This window comes from Schistocerca cancellata, chromosome 2, assembly GCF_023864275.1.
Source record: "Schistocerca cancellata isolate TAMUIC-IGC-003103 chromosome 2, iqSchCanc2.1, whole genome shotgun sequence".
In the NCBI taxonomy this organism is placed as follows: domain Eukaryota; kingdom Metazoa; phylum Arthropoda; class Insecta; order Orthoptera; family Acrididae; genus Schistocerca; species Schistocerca cancellata.
The window spans coordinates 576376183-576401281 of NC_064627.1; the positions used below are offsets into that span (position 1 = coordinate 576376183).

Here is a 25099-nt window from a genome sequence, read left to right on the forward strand (position 1 = left end):
GAATCACTAATACTGCAACCCTGTCATTATCCGCATACTATACACTGGTGCCATTGAACATAGTGCTTTAAGGTGTAGCGTTTCTTTTCCGGCAGTGGATATTAGCGAAAGGCGAATAAAGGTGATTGGTTACAGTTACCTGTATACATTAAGATAAACGCATCGTGCACACAGGTACTTAGCAGGTGTTTCGGTACCAGTGGAGTTAATTCCGTAATTAATCGAAAAACTCGATGTGCCCCACGTAATGGACGATAGTGCTCCTACAGCCATCTGGCAAGTCAGCGGCGAAGAAATCAGTTGCACATGCGCAGTCATACAGTCGCATGTCGACGTGACGGAGCAGTGTCTGCTCGCATGGAAGAGAGCTGCGGCCCCCGGCAGACATTATGACGGCGGGGGTTCTGTGGGCGAGAGCGCGCCCGGGTAGCACCCTTGTTTGTTATTGTCCCGGCGCCGTGTAACGTGTCATCCAATTCTACTTGTCACTGTCCGCTCAGACAATGGTCAGCCGGGCCGATTTAATATGATTAAATATACTATTAGGCCGGCGGCATCCGTCGTGGGCGTGGTGGGCTTCCCTGAACAATGCACAATGGCGCGTCCCGCCAGGTGACGAATCCCCCTGGACGCTCCACTAGCCCCAGCGATCGAGACCTCGGCCGCGCGGCACCTGCCACGTAGCATCGACAACGCGGGCTTAAGGTGGGCGCGCGTCGCCGATTTTTGGGGGTGTTGTACTTTCTTGTCCAATGACGAAAATCAACAAGCACTGAACTTTTGTAAATCTGCCGAGAACTGTTTGCGTGCATGGTCTACTTATCGACGAGAAGGTGCGAAAGATTGACAATGAGGAATACACAAATGTAATGATAAAAAGCGTTTGAAATGCGGTGTCACAGGGGATTATTGAATGTCAAATGGATTTATCGAGTAACGATCTAAGGCGACCTGCTCGAGTCAAGGAGAAAAGATATGTAATTAAAAAATTAGTGAAACGAAGAGGTAGGATGGCTATGCACAAGGAAGTCTCTACTGTACTAAATCTGTTTAAACAATTTAGGAGACAATCTGAACAGCCCTCTTAAAATGATGATACTGCCGCTTACTCAGTTACATCTACATCTATATGGCAACTTTGCAGTGCACCTTTAAATGTCCAGAGGAGAGTTCATCGAACCACCAGTCTATTTATCTATCATTACTCTCCCAAACAGCATCCTGGAAAAACGAACACTTGAATATATCCGTTCAAAATTGGTTCAAATGGCTCTGAGCACTATGGGACTTAACAGCTGAGGTCATCAGTCCCCTAGAACTTAGAACTACTTAAACCTAACCAACCTAAGGCCATCACACACATCCATGCCCGAGGCAAGATTCGAACCTGCGACCGTAGCGACCGCGCGGTTCCAGAGTGAAGCGCCTACAACCGCTCGGCCCCACCGGCCGCCTAAATGTATCCGTCCGGGCTCTGATTTATCTTTATTTATTACGATTATAATTTCTTCCTACGTAGGTTAGCACTAACAAAATATTATCACGTTCGGAGGAGAAGGTGATTGAAATTTTGGGAAAAGATCTCTCCGCAACGTTGTTTCGATGATTGCCAGCCCCCAACTCGCTCATCATATCGCTGACACTCTCTTCCTATTTCGTGACACTAAAAATGAGCAGTACATCTCTGAACTTTCTCATTGCGCTCCATCAGTCCTATATAATACGGATCCCAATTTGTGCAGCGGCGTGCCAGATGAGGACGGTCAAGCGTAGTGTAGGCAGACCGTTTAGTAGACCTGTTGCGCCTTCTAAGTGTTCTGCCAATAAAATGCAGTTTGGTTCCCCTTTCTCGCAACATTACCTATTTGATCATTCCAGTTTAAGCTGTTCGTGATTGTAATCCCTAGGTATCTAGTTGACCTGATAACGTTTAGATTTGCGTGATTTAGCGTGCAACCGAAATTAAACGGATTACTTTCAGTACTCACGTGGATGACCTCACACTTTCCGTTATTTGCAGTCAATTGCCACTTTTCGAACCAGATAAATATTGTTTCCAAAAGATTTCGCAATTGATTTGGATTTCCCGATGACTTTACTACAGAGTGAAGCACACCACCATCTGCTAACAATCTAAGAAGCTGCTCAGATTGTCTCCTAAATCGTTTATACGCGTAAGAGGCGATCAAAAACTTTCCTTTGGAAGGCTACAGCAGCCCCTTGCCTCCATAACGGCGCTTATATACCTGCATCGAAGTCGCGCTGGGCTGTATATGCGCTGCAGCAACGCCCTCAGAAGGAAACCTTTTCAACTCCCCTTATAGACTAGGAACAGCAGAGAGCCTAGAACATTGCCTTGGGGAATGCCCGCTATCACTTCTGCTTTACTCGATGACTTTCCGCTACTTACTAAGAACTGTGGCCTTTCTGAGAGGAAATCACGAAACCAGTTGCACAACTGGGACGATACTCTATAGGGACCCATTACGGTTAGAGCCCGCTTATGAGGAACGGTGTCAAAAGTTTTCTGGAAGTCTACAAATATGGAATCAATTTGAGATGCCCTGTCGATAGCACTCATTACCTAGTGTGAATACAGAGCTAGTTGTGTTTCACAAGAACGATATTTTCTTAACTTATGCTATGTATCAACAAATCTAATAATTTTTTCATAATGTGGGGTCACAGTCATAATATATTTCTTTAAAGTCATTACTGCCATTAGACTGTTTCTATTTGCAGTGTTACACGATCATTATTTCGGCTTCAAAATGCCATTATCAAGTGTTTTAATGTTATACAGTGCCTAAGATGGCATACTGTGGTATTTAAAATACACTTGTGTCTAATAGTGTATTTTAAATACGACAGTATGCCATCTTAGGCACTGTATAACATTAAAACACTTGATAATGGCACTTTGAAGCCGAAATCATGATTGTGTAAATGTAACACTGCAAATAAAAAACAGTCTAATGGCGGTACTTTAGGTAGAGGTGAAGGGGGGCGGGATTTGTAATCCCTTGTAGGGCGTGGCAGTATTAACTACTGAACCCCGTTTCCCTATCGTCTCTAGATATACGTTTCCTGTGTTTTGCTACTTATGAAGAACCGAAGTACCTTCCAGCGCTTGGAAACTGCAGTTTCAGTCAAGCATTACACGTTGCTCCAGACTTATGTCGAGACCTCTCGCTGTGTAAATGAAAGTGATTTGTAAGAGTGTAAACTGTGACGTTGTGAGGTAGACCATTCGTAAAAGGGCTTAGAGGTCAACACTAACTGAGCTTTTGCCTAATCTCAGATTTTCTGCTCTTACACCGATGCAGCTGAATGTCGTCAGCTGAATGTCGTCTTCAGGAAGATCGTACCTACGGTGTTATAGGTGGATATTCAGGACGATTACACACAAACAAATGTTTCCGAGGGCGGTAAGTAAATCTTGTGAGATCAAAATGCTCTTAAAATTGTATCTGAAACGCGTAGTGTCTTCCTTTAAGTCCCAATTTTGATTGTTTGGAAGTGCTGTACCAAAGAATTGCCATCTGACACGATTTTGCAGGGACCGCTTCTGTAAGTCTCCCGTTACCTACATGAGTATGACGGGACACCAAGCCCGCGCTTTTGGTCTACTTTTACAGTTTTACTTTTTCGTATCACATTCCATAATTTTTAACTTCATACTTTTAAATTTATCGTCTTATTCCAGTTACTCAAAGCCAATATGTAAAAATACACGAGGAAGCAACAGACCAATGGGTTTGAATGTCAATTGTTACGCCGCCTCGTTTTCATAATAGTAGTGAATCCCACCCATGTGTTACAACAGGGTTCGTAGTTTCTATCGAAAGTGAACTTCTTGTTAAAATGAGTAATGGTTCAAATAGCTCTGAGCACTATGGGACTTAACTTCTAAGGTCATCAGTCCCCTAGAACTTAGAACTACTTAAACTTAACTAACCTAAGGACATCACACACATCCATGCCCGAGGCAGGATTCGAACCTGCGACCGTAGCAGTCACGAGGAAAAAAAAAGTAATGAACAATGTCCAGCAATCATTGACTTTAATGTAAAGGAATGCACAACCGAAAATGAGTTATAATAGTCGTACTATGAAAAAAAGATGGGCCAGAAAATTAGCGTTCAGCGATCGTAGAACTAAGGCTGAACGCTGACGATGGTTTCACTTTGCTAACCTTACCATGAAGATGTTTGTAATCCAGTCGTGGAATGACCGGATTGCGTGGACTCAGATGCTGACTTGTTTTCGACACTTGCTTGTGACAGATCCGCAACACTCCCACGATACGTTCTTGGCTTGTCATTTAGGGTCCCTGTTTGCCGGACTGAATAGAAAAGAGCTGTGACTGTCTTGGACCTTCGCAGCTATGGGTTTTCATCAGTCATGCAGGAACGGGTGCCAAGTTTACTGCGAGGGAACAGCTGACGCAGTCGTGGACAGCTTCCAACAGCTATCAGCCAACACACTGGGAGTAAGTTCCCCACTTCCATCCACATATCAAGGGTTTTTTTTTGTCTGCTCTTTAGTAAGTTACAAACATCACACCTACAAGAGTTTGTAGGATGACGTTGACACATGCTTCATTAAACTGTAAGTAAGAATTCAAAGTGTTCACATACGTATAACGAAGAAGTTAATTAAAATGTCAGTGCTGGTCATCTTTATCTTAATCATTTGTGGCATAATATAATTTTGTGCCGCATTGGGACTCGGATCCTGACATCTGACTGTGCGCTTGTACTCAAGAGATCTGAGCATGCCGCAAATAACAAATCAAGGCTTTAGTTGGTCAGTAGTTCGTCTCCTACCTCTCTAAGTTTTAGCAGGAGAGTAGTTCCAGTGTGCCACAGCAGCTTACAGATGGAAAACAAATTCTCTTTCTTCTTCTCTTCAGGTACCAGGCGAAATAAGTTACTGCGATGCCTGTCGTCACTGGGGTCTTCGTCTTTCTCTTCTTCCTTGGCACTTATGTTTTCCAGCATTTAAAGGGAGTCTGTCACACTCCCTTCTTTCTAGGTGTTCGTTCCACTTCCTCCTATAATCTAGAATATTATCATTTAGAACAAAAAATTTTATTTCTTCTCTAATATCTTGATTCCTTAGTCTTTTCAGGAATTTCATTTCTTGTGCCTAAATATGGCTTTCTTGTTTTATGCTTAACATACAGGTCTCGATTCCATTGTCCTGTGTGGGACTGCAGCAGTTTTGTTCGAATTTAATTCGAATGTCTTTCCTAGTATTGTTTTTAAGGTCCCCATTAACAGTTCCACTACCCGGTTGAATTACTAGGCTTAATTTCTATATTTTTGCTGTAGCTATTTGTCACCTTACATCCCAGGTAAACGAAGTAGCCTGCTTACTCTAAAATCTTTTGATCTATCACTATTTTGAGTCTAATGTGTTTTTTCCTCCATGAAGGCCATTGTCCTAGTTTTTTTCTGTTGAGATCTCCATGTCAAATTTCTCACTTACTTCTCCAGTAAGTAAATACCTTTCTGTAGGTCTTCTTATTTATCTGATAGTATCAATTCGTCAGTATATAGTAGATTACTTAGAAGAGTCCTCCTGTCTAATCTGTTTTCCATATACGCATTATTTCATGTATGTCAAAGTTAAACAAAGTTAGAGAGATACCAGCAGCCTTGTCGTACTGCTTTGTTAGTTGGTACCTCATCAATCATTTTTCCGTTGAGATCTAGAGTGATGATCGTGCTCTGATACAAACTTTTTATCGCATTTATTAAATGTTGCGGATATGCGCTATTCGTCATATCTTCCGAAGTTTCTGTCTGTTGACAGTGTCAAAAGCTTTTTGAATATCGATAAAAGCAACGTGTGTTCCTTTATTATGTTCTCTGCAGTTTTTTTAGTACCTGTAGTAAAATAAAAACTGCGTCTATCGTAGAGCGTCTTTTCCTAAAACCCATTTGTTCCTCATTCGGTACTGCCTCCATTATGTTTTTAAGTCTCGTGTTTAAAATCTTAGCACATATGTTGTATGCAGAGTCCATTAAATTTATTCTTATGTGGTTACTGCATTAGCTTTTGCCCCTGTTTAAAAATTGATATCACTCCAGTACCCTTCCAGTCTTTGGGGATACCCTTGCTCTTCCAACACTCGTTTAAGAAATGAAGCAATCGTAGATGCACGATCGTTCCTCTATATTTTAGCAGTTCAGCGATAATACCATATTTTCCAGCCACTTTTCTGTTCTAAAGTGACGTTAAGGTAGATGTTATTTCATTAGACTGTATTTGATCTAATTCCTTGTCATTTATTGTTTCAATTTCAGTTTCTTGTGCTGTACCATCATACCATGATCGTTTGTAATAATCTACCTATTGTTCTTCTTCAGTATTGTCTATTTATGTCTTCTCCTTTTCTGTTTGGTATTAAGTTTTTAAAACCTAATAGACCATTTACTGTCTGCCATGAACACTATTTTTCATATTAGAAATAAATCTATCCAGATGTTCTTGGGGTCCTTTTCTTGCTACACATTTAGCAATATTTTTACTCTGCTTATAGGATTGCATCTTCTCAGTTGAGGCGTTGCTTAAGTATTTTATATAAACATCCTGTTTTTCTTTAACAGCTTTTCTCGTATCCTCATTCCAAATTTGTATGCCATTTCTATTACTTATTTTTTTTCTTTTTAGTGAGAGCTTCTCCTGCTACTCTATGTATCACTCTATTTTTAATTTTTTCATTCTTCTTTTATATTATCTTTAGTTTGCAAGTTTGCTAGCTCTTTATTTAATCTGCTTTGGTCAAGATGTTTGATGCTGTCCTGTTCAAGCAAATATACTTCGTAAACGCTTTGTCTTAGTTCAGTAATTGATTATATTTTTGTAAGTGATAAGTTAGCGAGTCAAGCAAGTGATATGAAAGTTTATAGAGGACAAAAACGAATTCTTCTATATCAAGTTTCGTAGCACAATGATAAAAACGAAAGTTGAGAATGTTACTTCATTACAAATATGCTTGACAATAAATATTATAATGGTTTCTTTAGTCTACAGTGACTGTCTTTGTAGGTGCTGTAAATATATTTAAATTATTTGGAAGTCAAGTCCCATAAAATGGTTTCTTTTTATTATTTAATTACGATTAATTACGAACTGAAGGAGATCGTCTACAGACTCAGCGAGAGAGTTTGAACAACTTGAATCACGCTTAACGTCACGCTACAGGGTTCCATTTTCTTAATAATTAAACCACGATGCTACCACAGCATATATTACAAATACTGTGTTTACAGGAGCGGATAAGGAGGAACGTAATAGTAATAACGATGAAATGTTCCTATGTAGCGATGTATTCAAGCGAAATTTTTTAAATATAGCTATAATTCAACGTATAAAGCAACACCTCGACCTCTACAGGACGTAGGTCGTTCATAAAAAATATACATTTTTAATTTGCTTTATCTTCATCGACAGGTGAAAATCAGTTCCGCGCTTTGTTTGCGTGACGCCGCTGTAGTTAGTAAGTGCTGCAAGTGTTACTGAGTGAGTGTTTTACGGTTTTGCGGCTTGAGAAGAATACTCTTCTACCCATTCTATTCGTATGTCATAATGGATGCACTGGAGAAGTATCAGCACGGAGATATATAATGAGGTACAACTATAAAATGTATATACTTGTTAAACTTGTTATAAAATGTATGTTTTTTATTACAACAAAAAGGAAACCACTATAGACAGAATATTCACTGTTTCATTTTCGTAACGGTGGCAGTAATTCACCAGATAACTGGAAAGCAATACTCGCAAAGGAGGAATCAAATCCCCTCCCCCCATCCGACAGTAAATAGTTTTTGCTGACACTGTTTTTGTGCTTAGGTGAAGGACTGTTGACAAAACACTAACTGCACGTAGAGACTGAATATGGACTCCCCTTTCGAAATGTAGCGTAAACAACTAATTTAAACAAAATCATTGTTATCGTTCGTAGTTATCAACTTATTTAAATATGTTTACAGTATAGCTGACATCCATCATTTTTTACAGTTTTTTCCCTCGTTTGTAGATAAGCAGTTGAATTACCTATAGGGGCGACTTCTGCACATTATCTATCTGACCAGTGCAGATATGATAAGAAATGGATTAACAGACATTAAATTCTCATCTAATCTTCTCGCAAAACACAGAACTTTTCACTTACTCTTCGTTGCTCTTAGAACGGAAACAGAAGGCTACTATTAAGCTGTAGCGTAACGACAGCTTTACTGCAGATATATATTTAAATGAAAATGTGTGGGCTACTAACGTGACTGTATGAATAAAATTTTCTCGACTATCAATCCAATCCATTTAGAATAAAACACTGAAGCTTTCGATGGCTACCTCTGCCATCGTTCTCAGGAGTACAAACAACTGACTGCAGCGGCCGGCACGGTTTTCACTTACATCAGCACGACTGCAGCACCTGGCACCAAATGAGAGAGGGCCGAAACGACGCGTGCGAGGAATGTGAGCTGGGAATCTCATAACAGCTTCGGCTATTCGAATTGACGAGGTTTGAAAAACGCAAAGATTTTATTCAGACAAGCCGCTGCGAGGACTCCAAAGAAACGTGATTGTATGTTCTGTCCTATAATGAAAAATGCAGTAGTCAGGAAATTCTTCCTATCTTTCAAAAATTCCAAAGATTCCACATTGTAGCTGTCGTGACGAAACGTGAAGTTCTTCGTCTTAAAAGGCACAACAAACTCACATGCGATGAATCACAAAAGCGATCACTGATGGGGAGTACAATTTGGCACTATAAAGTGATCTCTGTAATGGAGCTACATTTCAAAGTCAGTGGAAGCTGCAATTTCAGAAAATAAACACATTTGCAACAAAGTTGTTGGGCGATTACGTGCATTGTGGTGTTTCAGCAACATGAGTTACCGCAAACTCTGGCACAACGTATTGCCTGCAGCACAGAAGCTTGTTGTTCGCATCGTGAGGAAGAAGGTCATAACGGAGCGTCCGAAACTGCGATTTCATGATTGTGGACTCGTAGTGAAATAGAAGGCTTTTCAGCCGCGAGCTGATAAAATCAGACACGATCATTATTTTTTGACTATGGTCCGTCATAGAGGCTAGAGAAAACATGTGAGCACTAACAATCTTTCTTAAAAAAAGAAAAGAAATAAGCACCTAAACCTGAAATATATACACAGAATCAGGGAATTTTGAGTCTATGCACGCACCATCCCATTAGTTCCATTTACAACATTAGACCGTAGTCCCATAAAGAATGCAGGAATAAACAACCTGAGCAAGGTACACCGAAAAGAACAGACTGATAACCACGGTCCGAGCTAATGAAATAGGTAACCAGATACGTAATCAGCTCGAACACTTTTTATACAACAGAACCTGGTACGTCGTCCTGGACGCTCCAGCGTATGTGGAATTGTCGTGGTTCGGTAACTGGAGGACGATACGGAACGACTTGGATAAACTTTCTATTCAGTGTCATGAATGGTGGCTTGCTCTAAATGTGGAGAAATGTAAGTTAATGCAGATGAGTAGGATTAACAATTGTGTATTGTTCGAAAACCATACTTGTGGTCAGAATGAGATTTTCACTCTGCAGCGGAGTGTGCGCTGATATGAAACTTCCTGGCAGATTAAAACTGTGTGCCGGACCGAGACTCGAAATCGGGACCTTTGCCTTTCGCGGGCAAGTGCTCTACCGACTGAGCTACCCAACCACGACTCACGCCCTGTCCTCACAGCTTTACTTCTGCCAGTACCTTGTCTCCTACCTTCCATATTTGTGGTGCCCTGCTTGATACAGTAGCTTTGATTAAATATCTAGACGTAACGTTGCAAAGCAACGTCAAATGGAACGAGAACTGGCGGTCGGTTGCATAGAAAGAGAATGGTATACTTCGTATTATTTGGAGAATTCTAAGAATATTTAGCTATATAGAACAATCCCTGGGGAGGGGGAGAAGGCATTGTTTCCGCGAAATAATGCTGAGAAAATTTAGAGAACCGGCTTCTGGAACAGACTGCAGAACGATACTGCTTCTAAGAAATATCTTGCGTAAGGACAGGGAAGACGTAAGGCGACTCATACGGAAGCATATATACAGCTATTTTCCTCTCGCTCCATTTTTTAGTGGAACAGGAAAGGGAACGCCTAGCAGTGGAATAGAGTACCCTCTCCCAAGAGCCGTATGGTTGCTTATGGAATATGTTGTAGATGGGGACGTAGTTGTAAATGTAGATAAGTAGGAGCGGCTACATCGGTAGAGACAACGAAACTTTAAACAATACTACATTTGTGCGAAACTTATCAGTAAACCCACTGAATCCCTGTTTCGCAAATTCTTCCTATTGGCCATACGCGGTGACCAAAGCACCCCTTCCCTTCGCCTCCCTCCCTGCCCCCTCCCCCCTCCCCACCTCCCACCCTCCCACCCTCCCACTCACTCACTCCCATTTTTTGCGGTGCGGTCGGCCAAGACTTCCTCTGCTGAGCCAACTACGTCACCTCACAGTAGCACTTACAACCTATGTCCTCAATTATTTGCTGGTTGTACTCCAGTTTCTGTCTTCCTGTATAGTTTTCTCCCTTAATACCTCCCTCCAGTACCACGAATGTTATTCCTTTTTACTTCCTATCATCCTACCCCTTCTTCTTGTCAGTGTTTCCCACATGTTTCACTTTTCACTGACTCTGCGGAGAACTTCCTCATTCCTTAAGTGAGATTCATTCAAATGAAACCTGGCACCACGTAACTGCGCGTATGTTGGCGACACCTATTGGTTGAGAGACTTACGCGTGCACACCATTTGATGTTGCATAGTGCCAATGTGGTTCCACACCGAAGAAAAGGTTGTCACACGAGTTATTGTCCACTACCAAACATGCAAGCGAGTAAGCAGGAACAACAAAGAGTGATTCGATTTTTGGTGGTAGAGGGAGTTGGAGGCCGTGAAATGTATCGGTGGATGATGACTGTGTACTGTGAGTACAAGCTGAGTCGTTCAAGTGTTGTGGAATGGCGCAAACGATTCCATGAGGGGCGCGAGTCACTGGAAGACGATGCTCTTCCTGGACAGGCTCATCGTGTCATCACACCGGAAATGGTTGCGGAAGTGAATGCTTTAGTCGTGAACAACCGCAGAATCACCGTGGACGAGATCCATCGGTTACTGGGTATTAGCGTGAGCATGTTGTCCATTGGCGTTATCCTCCTGCATGACAATACCCGCCCACACACTGCCCGTGCGGTGAAGACGACATTGCATTAGATTCGGTGGGAAACGAACATCCACCGTACAGTCCCGACCTTTCACCGCGTGACTTTTATGTGTTTGAACCTCTAAAACAAGCTATTCGCGGACATCGATTCGCAACGAACGACTAAGTGTGTAACTGGATCCAGGCCTGGATCCGACATCAACCTACTAGCTTCTTCTAGGATAGCATCGACCGGCTAGTATCGCAATGAGATAAATGTGCCAACAGTTTGGCGAATATTTTTGAGTATGTTTACTGTGTATAACTACATATTTGAGTTAATAAAATCGTTACAGTTACTTAACACTAGTGACCGGGTTTCATTTCAATGTCCCTTATATCATCACTCAGCCTGATCTTCAGCGTTCTTCCGTAACACTGCATCTCAAACGCTTCGATTCTTTTCTGCTCCAGTTTTCCTGCTGTCTATGATCCACTGCCAGACAATGATGTGCTCCAAATTTACATTCTCAGAAATTTCTTCCTCAAATTAAGGCCTATGTTTGTTTGATTCTAGTAGATTTCTCTTGGCCAAGAATGCCTTCTTCGCCTGTGCAAGTCTGCTTTTTATGTCTTCCTTGCCTCTTTCCTCATCAGTAATTTTACTTCCAAGGTGGCAGAATTCCTTAACTTCGTCTACTTCGTGATCACTAATTTTGATAAGTTTCTCGCTCTTCTGATTTCTGCTACATCTCAACTCATACATATTCTATGCTCATTAGACATGTATAATTGTTTAGCTGCTACTTCCCCCTAATGATTTTAAAAATTCCAGTGGAACGTTATCTATACCTTCTGCCTTATTTGATCTCAAGTCTTCCAGAACATTTTTAAATTCTAAATCTAGATCCATGTGTCATCCATATCGACTCCAATTTCTTCTACTACGACATTAGACAAGTTGTAACTCTCCTAGAGGCCTTCATTGTACTCGTACCATCTATTCCCTCTCTCATCTCATTTAACAGTGGTATTCCCATTATACTCTTAATGTTACCGTCCTTGCATCCAATTTCACCGAAGGTTGTTTTGACGTTTCTATATTCTGAGTCTGTCCTCCCGACATTCATTTCTTTTTAGATTTCTTTACATCTTTCCTGCAAGTATTTTGCCTTGTCTGCCCCGAAATTCCTATTTATTTCATTCCTATGGGATTTATAGTGCCGTGTTCCTGTCAAATCTTGCAGACGCTTCGTTTGTTTCTCAGATGCTCTTGTGTCTCATTTCATGACTCACAGAGACTCCATTTACGCAGTATTTATGTTAATATAATTTCGTAAATTAATTTTATCGGAAAGTATGTCTTCTTCTGTATAACGTCAGCCAAGCATTAAACAATAAGTAATACCTAGTCTGATCTTCTAATTCACTTTGTATCAGAACTTTCTGTTCTCGTACTTGTTGTTGTTGCCATTTTTCGACAGCTACCTCTGCCGTTATCACTCATGTTAGTATGATTACGACTAATCATCAACACGATGATTTAGTTACAATTGCTTGGTTCAGCTCATCGGACCACCTATACCATGCCCCTAAGACCTTTAGTTATCGTCAAATTGCGTCGTGTATCTTTCCATACCTCTGAGAACGACATCTGTTATTGTGTATTGTTATCATTATTATTGATGTTAACTGGGGGCCTAGAAACGACGGAGATGGTCCGTCCCCGCCGCAGCCACACCGAACAACTCTTTTAGTTATTGTGCAGTTCGGCCCCCGATGGAGTTCCCCCCCCCCCCCCCCCCCCCCCCAGGGAACGTCTCACACCAGACGAGTGCAACCCCCATGTTTGCGTGGCAGAGTAATGGTAGTGTACGCGAACGCGGAGAACTTGTTTGCCCAGCAATCGCCGACATAGTGTAGCTGAGGTGGAATAAGGGGAACCAGCCCGCATTCGCCGAGGCAGATGGAAAACCGCCTAACAACCATGCACAGACTGGCCGCCCCACCGGACCTCGACACAAGTCCGCCGGGCGGACTCGTGCCGGGGACCAGGCGCTCCTTCCATATCCGGAAAGCCGTGCGTTAGACCGAACGGCTACCAGGGCGGGCATTATTATTGTTACTGTCATTTTGTTATTTCGTACGTAATATAGAAACTACTCTCAACGGTAAATGTTGGAGGTAATATAAACCTTTTTAATTCCAGTTTCAACATTTTTTTATACTTTGGCAGAATTCCTCTAATTGCTTTTCTCCACTCTTCTCAGCAATTCCTTTAACTTTTGAAGAATATGTTTCTGTTTCTTTAAGGACTGAAGACCCTGATTTAAGATTTAAGTCATTGCCCCAGTCTTCATCTTCCATTCGGTATCCACTTTATTATTTTGTTTCGAATCTTCTTGCATCCATATGACATGCCCAAACTATGGCAGTTGTTTCTGTTGAATAAGATAAACATTTGAATTCCGGACATTTATTCTGTCTTGAGAACTTTACTTCTTACTTTCTGTTTTACTGATATAATTGCAGAATGTCTCCAGAAATCCACCACTGCAAGTAATAATTTTGTATTTAACTCCCGCTTCATTGTCCAAACTGCTAAACGATTTAAGGGTCCTAAATATATTTTCAAGATTACTCTTATTAGTTCTTAAGAATTTGCCCCAGAGAATTCCATTTAATGAAGAAATAGTCATATTTTCTTAATTAATTCTTGATCTTCTTTATTTGTCTAGTGCCTTATCATATCTCATTTTCATTCCTAGATATTTATATTCATTAGCAGGCGCTATCGTTCCCATCCCTATTGGTAACACTAAATATTTATTTGTTCCAGTAATTACCAAGTATTTCGTGTTACCTATTTACACATTTAGACCCTATTCTTCTATATTCTAGGATAATTTTTCTGGTCATACACTCTACATCCTCATGGTCTTGGTCTGAAATTAGTTGGTCGTCTGCAAATCGTAAGTGAATACGCTTTACTGTCTGTTAGTGGCATCCGACTGTTTACAAATGCCGGCCGCAGTGGCCGAGCGGTTCTAGGCGCTTCAGTCTGGAACCGCGTGACCGCTACGGTCGCAGGTTCGAATCCTGCCTCGGGCATGGATGCGTGTGATGTCTTTAGGTTAGTTAGGTTTAAGTAGTTCTAAGTTCTAGGGACTGATGAACACAGCAGTTAAGTCCCATATTGCTCAGAGCCATTTGAAACATTTTTTTGTTTACAAAATTTTTTCTTTCAGTTTAGTATCTTCTCTGGATATACATTATGTAACCTGAGTGAAATGTAACATTCCTGATGAAAATCTTACTAACATGAAATCAGTGTATTTACAAACACTGTTCAAAGGAAGATTCCTGGTTAGCGATAAGAAGTCTGAAGATTTAGCCTCAGCACGTTTCAAAAAAAGCGTAAATGCAGTTTGTTAAAAATCGTAACTGAGTCACAAGGTCTCCGGCAAGTTGACAGCAGAATGGAGTTTCATTACTGCCTGTGCCGCAAGCGCACGTGATTGTTTACCTAATTAGCAAACTTGTTTTGAATTCCAAGCGATAAGAGGAAGAGAGGGGTTTTAACGCCCCGTCGACGGCGCGGTCTTTAGATAAGGGGAAATAATTGCGTTTCTAGCGATAACGGACGCACGATAACGCTTCGATACAGGCTGGCGTTCTTCGAACGAAGTCCCGGTGACGTTTTTCGAGGAGGTGTTCCACAAACAGGGGCTAACCTACCGTGTAGCAGTTTGCTCTGTGGGAATCCTTTATTTCGGGCGGGCAGACTCATAAAGCGCGCGCCCGCTTCATTTAAGAACTATTTCGGCCACGTGGGCGCGCCACGGCTCGTTTTATACTCTCCTGGCAGGCGTCCGCTCAGCGAGCGTGAGCGTGCGCGTGCGCGTGCGCGGCCGCTACCGCTTGGCACGGTGGACCGCAGCCGCACCTGAGGCGTACTGCTTCTTCGCGCGACCTACCGCGTGGGCCACTACAACTGCGGCAAAAATAGGGTTTGTTCCGTTATATATAGAGCTTCATTCAGATCGTTTTCGGTGCACGCGAAAATAGTTGACATAGAAGTTGGCAAGCGTCTCAGGAACGCAGCCGGCCTCGGCGGTCGCGCGGTGAGCCGTGAGAAGGCGACTCTCTCTCTCTCTCTCTCTCTCTCTCTGTGTGTGTGTGTGTGTGTGTGTGTGTGTGTGTGTGTGTGATCAAATGGCTCTGAGCACTATGGGACTCAACATCTTAGGTCATAAGTCCCTTAGAACTTAGAACTACTTAAACCTAACTAACTTAAGGACATCACACACACCCATGCCCGAGGCAGGATTCGAACCTGCGACCGTAGCAGTCCCGCGGTTCCGGACTGCAGCGCCAGAACCGCACGGCCACCGCGGCCGGCTGTGTGTGTGTGTGTGTGTGTGTGTGTGTGTGTGTGCGTGTGTGTGTGTGTGTGTGTGTGTGTCTGCAGAGCTCGCTGGTTCAATCCAAAAGGTAGAACTGGTGACAATGGTGTCGTGCCAGGGTACTAAAATGGCATGTCGAGCCACAGCGATGACTGGCACCTCATGAAAATTACGTCTACGATTCTGGACTGTTTGATCAAACCTTTAAGGAAACAGCGACTACCGGATAGGATCGGGAAGGGCATTAAAGTACAGGGAGTACAAATAAAATTCTTATGCAACTTGCTGGCAGATTAAAACTGTGTGCCGGACCGAGACTCGAACTCGGGACCTTTGCCTTTCGCGGGCAAGTGCTCTACCATCTGAGCTACCCAAGCACGACTCACGCCCCCTCCTCACAGCTTTACTTTCGGAAGGACCTCATCTTCTACTTTCCAAACTTCACAGAAGCTCTCCTGCAAACCTTGGAGATGGTAGAGCACTTTCCCGCGAAAGGCAAAGGTCCCGAGTTCGAGTCTCGGTCCGGCACACAGTTTTAATCTGCCAGCAAATTGCCTACTAGCGCACACTCCGCTACAGAGTGAAAATCTCATTCTGGTAAAATTCTTATGATTTTCTGATGACAGTGTAATTCTCTCAGAGGTGGTAAAGGACTTGGAAGATTAATTGAACAGAAGGAATAGTGTCACAAAAGGAAGTTATAAGACGAACACCAATAAAAGTGAAGCAAGGGTAATGCAGTGTAGTTGAATTACATCTGGCAATAAAATAATTAAAAAGCAACGATCGCTTCAACCGCTTATTAGACGACCGGTTTCAGCATTCTGAAGGTGCCATCATCAGATCTGAAACGTGGATTAACTTTTATAAAAACATGTGGACATCATGGCATATGAGGCAGACCATCTGATAAAATCATGGTCACAACTAATAAAAAATAATAAAAAACTGCTTTCATGGTCGTTCTTTCATCTGGTGACTTCAGTTTTATACTTTATGGAAAGAACGACCATGAGAGCAGTTTTTTATTATTTTTTATTGGTTGTGACAATGATTTTATCAGATGGTCTGCCTCATATGCCATGAGGTCCACATGTTTTTATAAAAGTTAATCCACGTTTCAGATCTGATGATGGCACCTTCAGAGTGCTGAAACCGGTCATCTAATAACAGATTGAAGCGATCGTGGCTTTTCAATTACTTTAAAAACAGAGTGATCGCCCCACGAGACATCATGTGCTCACTGCAAAACATCTGGCAATGCTGAGGGACTTGAATAACGAAATGAGGCACCAGGAGTATCAGATGAGGTTTTCCGCACTGGTGTCCAAAATTAAAATAATTAACGGAAATTTTATAAAGGTGCGTTATTTTGCCACAAAACAGTATAAACAGATGGTAGTGAAGTAGAAACAATCTAAAGAATATGGAACGTAAACAACTGCAGAATGCATAACGGTGGACAAAAGTGTTCTTCTTTTTTCCAACTTAACGGATTTGCACACATTCTGAAAAATTGGTTAATCTGCTCTGTATGGAGTATGACCACCTCTGGCAGCAGTACAGACCTGGCAACGACGGGGCATGCTCTGAATGACGTCATCAATCTCATATTGAGGCAACAGCCCCCATTCTTCCTGTAGAGCTGCTCGCAAGTCTTGGAAAGTGGTTGGTGGATGCTGACGTGATGCAACCCGTCTGCCCAGTACATCTCAGACATGCTCTATGGGGTTCAAATCTGGAGAACGACTAGGTCAGCCATGCGTGCAATATCATTCGTTTCCAAGAAAATATCAACCCCCACACTTTAGATGTCGATCATTATCGTCCATCAGTACAAAGTCTGGGCCCACAGCACCTCGCAACAACTGCTTATGAGGTCCCAAGATTTCGTCACGATACATGACAGCAGTTAAACCTTGCCGATTCACCCGTACAGTTTCACGAAGAGGCGTTCGAGTGGTCAACATAATCCCCGCCCACACCAGTAGGGATCCTCCTCGATGTTTACCTCTTTCCACAATGCTTGGGACCAGAAATCGTGTTCCACGTTCCGTCCAGATGCGAATCCATTAAGAATCAGTATCCATACCAAATCGAGACTCATTTGTGAAGAACATTGACCCACTGTTCGACCAACAAGGTGGCGTGTTGACGAGTACACTCTAGATGTTCCCTCTGTGACGACGCGTCCAAGGTACACATACAGCAGGTTTCCGAGAAAAAAAGTCACTCTCCGGAAGCCTTCTGTACACCCTCTGCCACGACACAACACGTCCAGTGGATGCTGCGAGGTCAGATGCCAGTTGCCGTGCAGTTCCAGGGCAGTACCGTCGTGTTCTTACAGCCAAATAACGGTCCTCTCTTTCTGATGTCACACGTGGGCGGCGTTGTCCCAGTATTCGGGATACATTTTCGGTCTGTCGCCACATCCGAGAAACAACAGAACCATTTAAGATCTTCTGGGTTATTAGGCCGCGTCATATTTCCTCTAAAATAATCGACGTTTCGACTCCTCTGCTGGGATCTTCCTCAGGATATTCCGGTGTCCACTACTGCCAAAACACTGTCAGAGACCAGTGTCGTGTTCTCTTATAAAGGGGAGTTTTCCCGCGTTCGTGCTGGAGAAGTGGTGGTATTGGTTAAAATTCTTATGGCTACCATTGGTGGGCCATCATCATAGGCTAATATTCCCGTACTGATGCAGAAGAAGGGGCGTTATTGGCTAAACTCTTATGGGTACTGTTGGTGGACCATCGACATTGCATAGAAAGGCAGAAGATCTTAACCTCACGACAACGAGCACCAAAGCCTGCAGACTTACATAAACAGAACGATTCACATTAAGCCATCGGGCCACATCGGTCTGCTACTGTCCTGCTTCCATACTTTCTATGGTCCTCCACTGCAGAGAGTCTGGTAGACGTCCTTTCTTTGTACCGTGACTGTGTACACAGGAACTGTGGATGTGGGGCTACCCGGCAGACAGTACTCCGTTTGATAGGTGTCCTGACGTCATCGTTGGCGTGGTTGCCCGTTAACCAGAATGTCATATTCCGTGTAGAACACAATCGTACGTACATCAGTTGACAGTTTGTGTGATTATATCGTGAATTAAAAATCCGGACCGGGAAACAGCAGTTTGTTGCTTTAATTTTGGGCACCAGTATATTTATGAAGATAGTAACTGTTCTCGAAAGAACAGATACCATTGATGACCGTGCTGGTTCTCTAGAATAAATGATAATTAATTGAAACCCTCAACTGCTGACAGGTGTTGTTGGTATACCTCGATGGGGACAGCTGAAAATGTTTGCCCCAACAGGGACTCAAATCCGGGATCTCCTGCTTACATGGCAGACGCTTTATCCATCTGAATAGCGCGACTGCAGGGACTTATCCCTTGCACGCTTCCCGTGAGACCCACATTCCCAACTGTCCATAATCTACATACGTAATGTACCTAATAGATATTTGCCCATCCATTCATTACTCGCGCACACTAAGGTGACGATTCCCTGCAGTCGCGCTATTCATCTGTGTCCTCGGTGGCTCAGATGGATAGAGTGTCTGCCATGTAAGCAGGAGATCCCGGGTTCGAGTCCCAGTTGGGGCACACATTTTCAGCTGTCCCCATCGAGGTATATCAACAACACCTGTCGGCAGCTAAGGGTTTCAATTAATTATCATTTACCAGTATATTTGAGCAGCAAAGTAACTCTCGATGGCCGAATAAAAGAGGATATAAAATACATGCAGGTAATACAAAAAAAGTGATTCCAAAATTTGTTCTAGCATCGTGTATAAATTTAAGCGTTGAAACTCTTCTCTGAGGTACCTGTCTACTGTGTAGATTTATACGGAAGTGAAACGTGAACGATATACATTCAAGGATAAAAGAAAAGAATCGACGCACTACGAAGGGATTATCCGAATGGGACAGAAGTCGGTATATGTGATGTACATATACAGGGAAACGAATCATTATAATTTCAGGATAAATTGGACGGTTAATTCAAGAGGAAGGGCTTCACAAACTGAACACGTCAGCAACTTGTTGGTCCACCTCTCGTCCTTACGCAAGCAGTTATTCGACTTGGCAGTGATTGATAGTGTCGTTGGATGTCCTCCTGAGGGATATCGTGCCAAATTCTGTGCAGCTGCCGCGTTAAACCGTCAAAACCGAGCAGGTTGGAGGGTTCGCCCCACAATCAATTGGAGACCTTGCTGGCCAAGAGGGTGTTTGACAAAGACGGTGACAAGCAGTAGAAAATCTCGCCATGCGCAGGTGGTCAGTGCCTCGTTGAAATGTAAGCCTAGGATGGCTCGCCATGAAGGGCGACTAAACGGCACGTAGAATATTGGCGACGTACGACTGTTGTAAGGACGCCGTCGATGGCAACCAAAATGATTCCTCTATGAAATTAAATGGTCCGCAGCTCGTGGTCGTGCGGTAGCGTTCTCGCTTCCCGCGCCCGGGTTCCCGGGTTCGATTCCCGGCGGGGTCAGGGATTTTCTCTGTCTCGTGAGGACTGGGTGTTGTGTGCTGTCCTTAGGTTAGTTAGGTTTAAGTAGTTCTAAGTTCTAGGGGACTGATGACCATAGGTGTTAAGTCCCATAGTGCTCAGAGCCATTTGAACCATTTTGAAATTAAATGGCACCCAGTCCCTCACTCCTGGTTGTCGGGCAGTAAGGCGGACAAGGACCAGATTAGTATCCCACTGCTGTCCAGGACATCTCCACACACGTCTTCGCTGGCCATCGGGGCTTAGTTTAAAGACGGTCTCATCACTGAAGACAAATCTACTCAAATGAGATTCTAGGGCGAAGACGTGTCTGGAGAACCCTAGGACGACGGTGGGCTAACTACATGACTGTAGTCTCGCGCACACTAAGGTGACGATTTCTTTCACGGTATTCATCCGTGTGAAGATGAAGGTCTGGAGTTCATTTCTTTTCAAATTGCGTGGAATACTAACCATTACAAACATAAGTAGTCTGCATCGTAAAGGATCTACCGAGTTGGTTTCCCATCCTCCCGACGTACGTGTTTTATATCACTTGCTGATTAAAACTGTAATAGATTTTTATGTACAGTACCTCCCCCTCTTTCATGCTTTGCCGTTTGTAGTACTAGCATCACTTTCTCTAGCGCCATCTCATTGCGTTTTCGGATACCACGGTCAATGCGGTTCTCCTCATGCCTGCTTCCTAAATGCTCTAGATAGTTCAGTGGCACCCCCTTTTTATCTATCTGATAAACGCTTCTAGTGGTTTTTAATTTATCAGTGATGTGAAGGACGGGGAGAAGCTTCAAGACAGCATAAAATAATGTTGCAGACACAATTTACATACGTGGAATGGACACTGTCTTGAAAGGAGGATATAAGATGAACATCAACAAAAACAAAACAAGGATAATGGAATGTAGTCGTATTAAGTCGGGTGATTCTGAGGGAATTAGATTAGGAAATGAGACACTAAATGTAGTAAAGGAGTTTTGCTATTTGGGGAGCAAAATAACTGATGATGGTCGAAGTAGAGAGGATATAAAATGTAGACTGGCAACGGCAAGGAAAGCGTTTCTGAAGAAGAGAAATTTGTTAACATCGAATATAGATTTAAATGTCAGGAAGTCGTTTCTGAAAGTATTTGTATGGAGTGTTGCCATATATAGAAGTGAAACATGGACGATAAATACACTCCTGGAAATGGAAAAAAGAACACATTGACACCGGTGTGTCAGACCCACCATACTTGCTCCGGACACTGCGAGAGGGCTGTACAAGCAATGATCACACGCACGGCACAGCGGACACACCAGGAACCGCGGTGTTGGCCGTCGAATGGCGCTAGCTGCGCAGCATTTGTGCACCGCCGCCGTCAGTGTCAGCCAGCTTGCCGTGGCATACGGAGCTCCATCGCAGTCTTTAACACTGGTAGCATGCCGCGACAGCGTGGACGTGAACCGTATGTGCAGTTGACGGACTTTGAGCGAGGGCGTATAGTGGGCATGCGGGAGGCCGGGTGGACGTACCGCCGAATTGCTCAACACGTGGGGCGTGAGGTCTCCACAGTACATCGATGTTGTCGCCAGTGGTCGGCGGAAGGTGCACGTGCCCGTCGACCTGGGACCGGACCGCAGCGACGCACGGATGCACGCCAAGACCGTAGGATCCTACGCAGTGCCGTAGGGGACCGCACCGCCACTTCCCAGCAAATTAGGGACACTGTTGCTCCTGGAGTATCGGCGAGGACCATTCGCAACCGTCTCCATGAAGCTGGGCTACGGTCCCGCACACCGTTAGGTCGTCTTCCGCTCACGCCCCAACATCGTGCAGCCCGCCTCCAGTGGTGTCGCGACAGGCGTGAATGGAGGGACGAGTGGAGACGTGTCGTCTTCAGCGATGAGAGTCGCTTCTGCCTTGGTGCCAATGATGGTCGTATGCGTGTTTGGCGCCGTGCAGGTGAGCGCCACAATCAGGACTGCATACGACCGAGGCACACAGAGCTAACACCCGGCATCATGGTGTGGGGAGCGATCTCCTACACTGGCCGTACACCACTGGTGATCGTCGAGGGGACACTGAATAGTGCACGGTACATCCAAACCGTCATCGAACCCATCGTTCTACCATTCCTAGACCGGCAAGGGAACTTGCTGTTCCAACAGGACAATGCACGTCCACATGTATCCCGTGCCACCCAACGTGCTCTAGAAGGTGTAAGTCAACTACCCTGGCCAGCAAGATCTCCGGATCTGTCCCCCATTGAGCATGTTTGGGACTGGACGAAGGGTCGTCTCACGCGGTCTGCACGTCCAGCACGAACGCTGGTCCAACTGAGGCGCCAGGTGGAAATGGCATGGCAAGCCGTTCCACAGGACTACATCCAGCATCTCTACGATCGTCTCCATGGGAGAATAGCAGCCTGCATTGCTGCGAAAGGTGGATATACACTGTACTAGTGCCGACATTGTGCATGCTCTGTTGCCTGTGTCTATGTGCCTGTGGTTCTGTCAGTGTGATCATGTGATGTATCTGACCCCAGGAATGTGTCAATAAAGTTTTCCCTTCCTGGGACAATGAATTCACGTTCTTATTTCAATTTCCAGGAGTGTAGTTTGGACAAAATGCAAATAGAAGCTTTCGAAATATTGTGCTACAAAAGAATGCTGAAGATTAGATGGGTAGATCACATAACTAATGAGGAGGTATTGAATAGAATTGGATAGAAGAGGAGCTTGTGGCACAACTTGACTAGAAGAAGGGATCGGTTGGTAGGACATGTTCTCAGACATCGAGGGATCACCAATTTAGTATTTGAGGGCAGCGTGGAGAGTAAAAATCCTAGAGGGAGACCAAGAGATGAATACACTAAGCAGATTCAGAAGGATGTAGGCTGTAGTAGGTACTGGGAGATGAAGAAGCTTGCACAGGATAGAGTAGCATGGAGAGCTGCATCAAACCAGTCCTTGGACTGAAGACCACATCAACAACAACAACAACCTAATGTCCAGGATTATTCTACTTCTCATAATAATATGTACTAAGCCAGTGTAACAAAAAAGATTGTAAAACACTTTCCTTGTAATCCCTGCTTAGGTCACCTGAGGGTGCGCCTAAATTGGTTTTAATAAAAAGCTGTCTACATCCAGAGCGGTGGTTTTTGGCTTCTTATAAAAAAGAAGAAGAAAAGGTAGCCATAAGGTATACTCAACATGTTACACCATGATTCTGGTGTGTGGGGTGGTATACCAATCACCCATCTCATAACAAGTTACAAAGTTATTTGCAGTTACTTCTTATCTAATGAGGTATAGCAAGTTGGTGTTACAATGTACAAGTGCGACACGCCCTCGTAGCTTTGTTACTGTCGGTGTTCGAGTAGCCTAGTGGGAGCCACTGCCTGCTCAGCCCTTAATGTAACATACTATCGCTTATTAACGTTACTGCTACGGGCCGCAGGTGATGCTGTTAGAAAAATCATTAACAGGGCCTCAATCACCGTTTTGTTCGGAACATAATTAAAGAGGTACTACTAGCTTCCGGTCGAGAACAGCTTTCGAACTAATGTGTAGTGATAATGAATGACGTAATCTGACCTTCGCCTGAGGAACCATGCAATCCCGAATCACTGTCTGCACATGTATCTGCACACCGTAAACGGTGTGGCAGTCTCAACCCCCCCTACCGCCCTTTCCGACTACCATTCTTCCCTCCCTCTCTCTTCCTGAATGGTGCGCTTTTGGTAGACCGCGGTAAGGTCTAAACTACAGTACCTTAGATTCAAGATCATTATACCAGATGTGTAAGTGGGTGAATAATCATGTTTCTTTACTGTTGTTGGAAGAATGTGAGGCTTTGCTCGGTGCAGAAAGTCTTCCATTTTACTTAGTTGATCATTTATGTGACACTCTCACGCGAGCAAAAGAAACTCGTCACTAACAGCAAAATTCTTTTTTAAATCTGTTATGTCTCTTCCTTAATCTAAGTAAATAATGATCTCAAACTAACGAACAGTACTCGAGAACTTGTCGAAAGAGGGGTTTGTAACCGATATCTTTCTTCCACGAATTATATTTTCTCAGGATTCTTCGAATGAATATGACTCTAGCATCTGCCTTTCCCACAGGTAGAATCATTTGTCGTTCCAAACAGATACTGATAAATAAACGAAGGTAACTAATTCCAGTGACTGCCATAATCAAATGATATCAGATCTTCGCGTTTATTTACTTGTATTACACCACAATTATCTATCTTTGCGTTTATTTGCATCGCCATATTTATCTATGTTTAGAGTCAGCTACCAACATTCGCACCAGACGCTGATCATCTGCAGGTCACTAAGCAGTTCAAAACAAGTTTGTATGGTCCAATTGGGATTTCATATTGCTTCATATCCATTTTACGTATAATAACTGTAAGCTCATCAAATAGAAAGATGACTACTGCCACTTTTCTAAGCACACTGCCTGAAAAAAGAAGTTAAGGGCCCAGGAAGGGAGGAGGAACCGAACTGAAACTTCACAGGTTGAGAGGGTGATTACAAAATAGAGTGAAATTTGCAAAGAACTTGGCAGTATGAGACCATTTATGTACTACTTTGCACCCCTTTGCACTTGGTTTGAGAATGGGTGTCATAAAGCCGTTGTATCCTGGCCGGAGACAGGCTGACCCACAGCTCTTTAAGTGGGACTTGATATCCTGGATACTAGCACTGGAGCGGATGTCTAAGCTGATCCCGCACATTGGGGACAGATCTAGGATCTTGCTGGCGACAGGGGTACTTCGACGTCACTTAGAGAGTTCTTAGGGACAGGTGTCATTGAGCCGTGCTGCGGCTCGCGATGGTGCTGTTTGTAGGTTTCCGCCCTCTGTTGCAGGCCATACAGTATCGTTTAGTTGGCATGGTTGCGGTTGGTTGTCTTCTTCTAGTGTTGACTGGTGCCATTCGGTTTCGCAAGCGTTGCCTATCC

General features: G+C 43.6%; 1 protein-coding gene across 1 annotated transcript in view; it reads right to left on the reverse strand.

Annotated features, from left to right (window-relative positions):
* LOC126156646 (histone-lysine N-methyltransferase, H3 lysine-79 specific-like) overlaps window positions 1-25099 on the reverse strand; it is a 715177-nt gene that overhangs the window by 581853 nt on the left and 108225 nt on the right. The gene's annotated exons all lie outside the window — the stretch shown is intronic.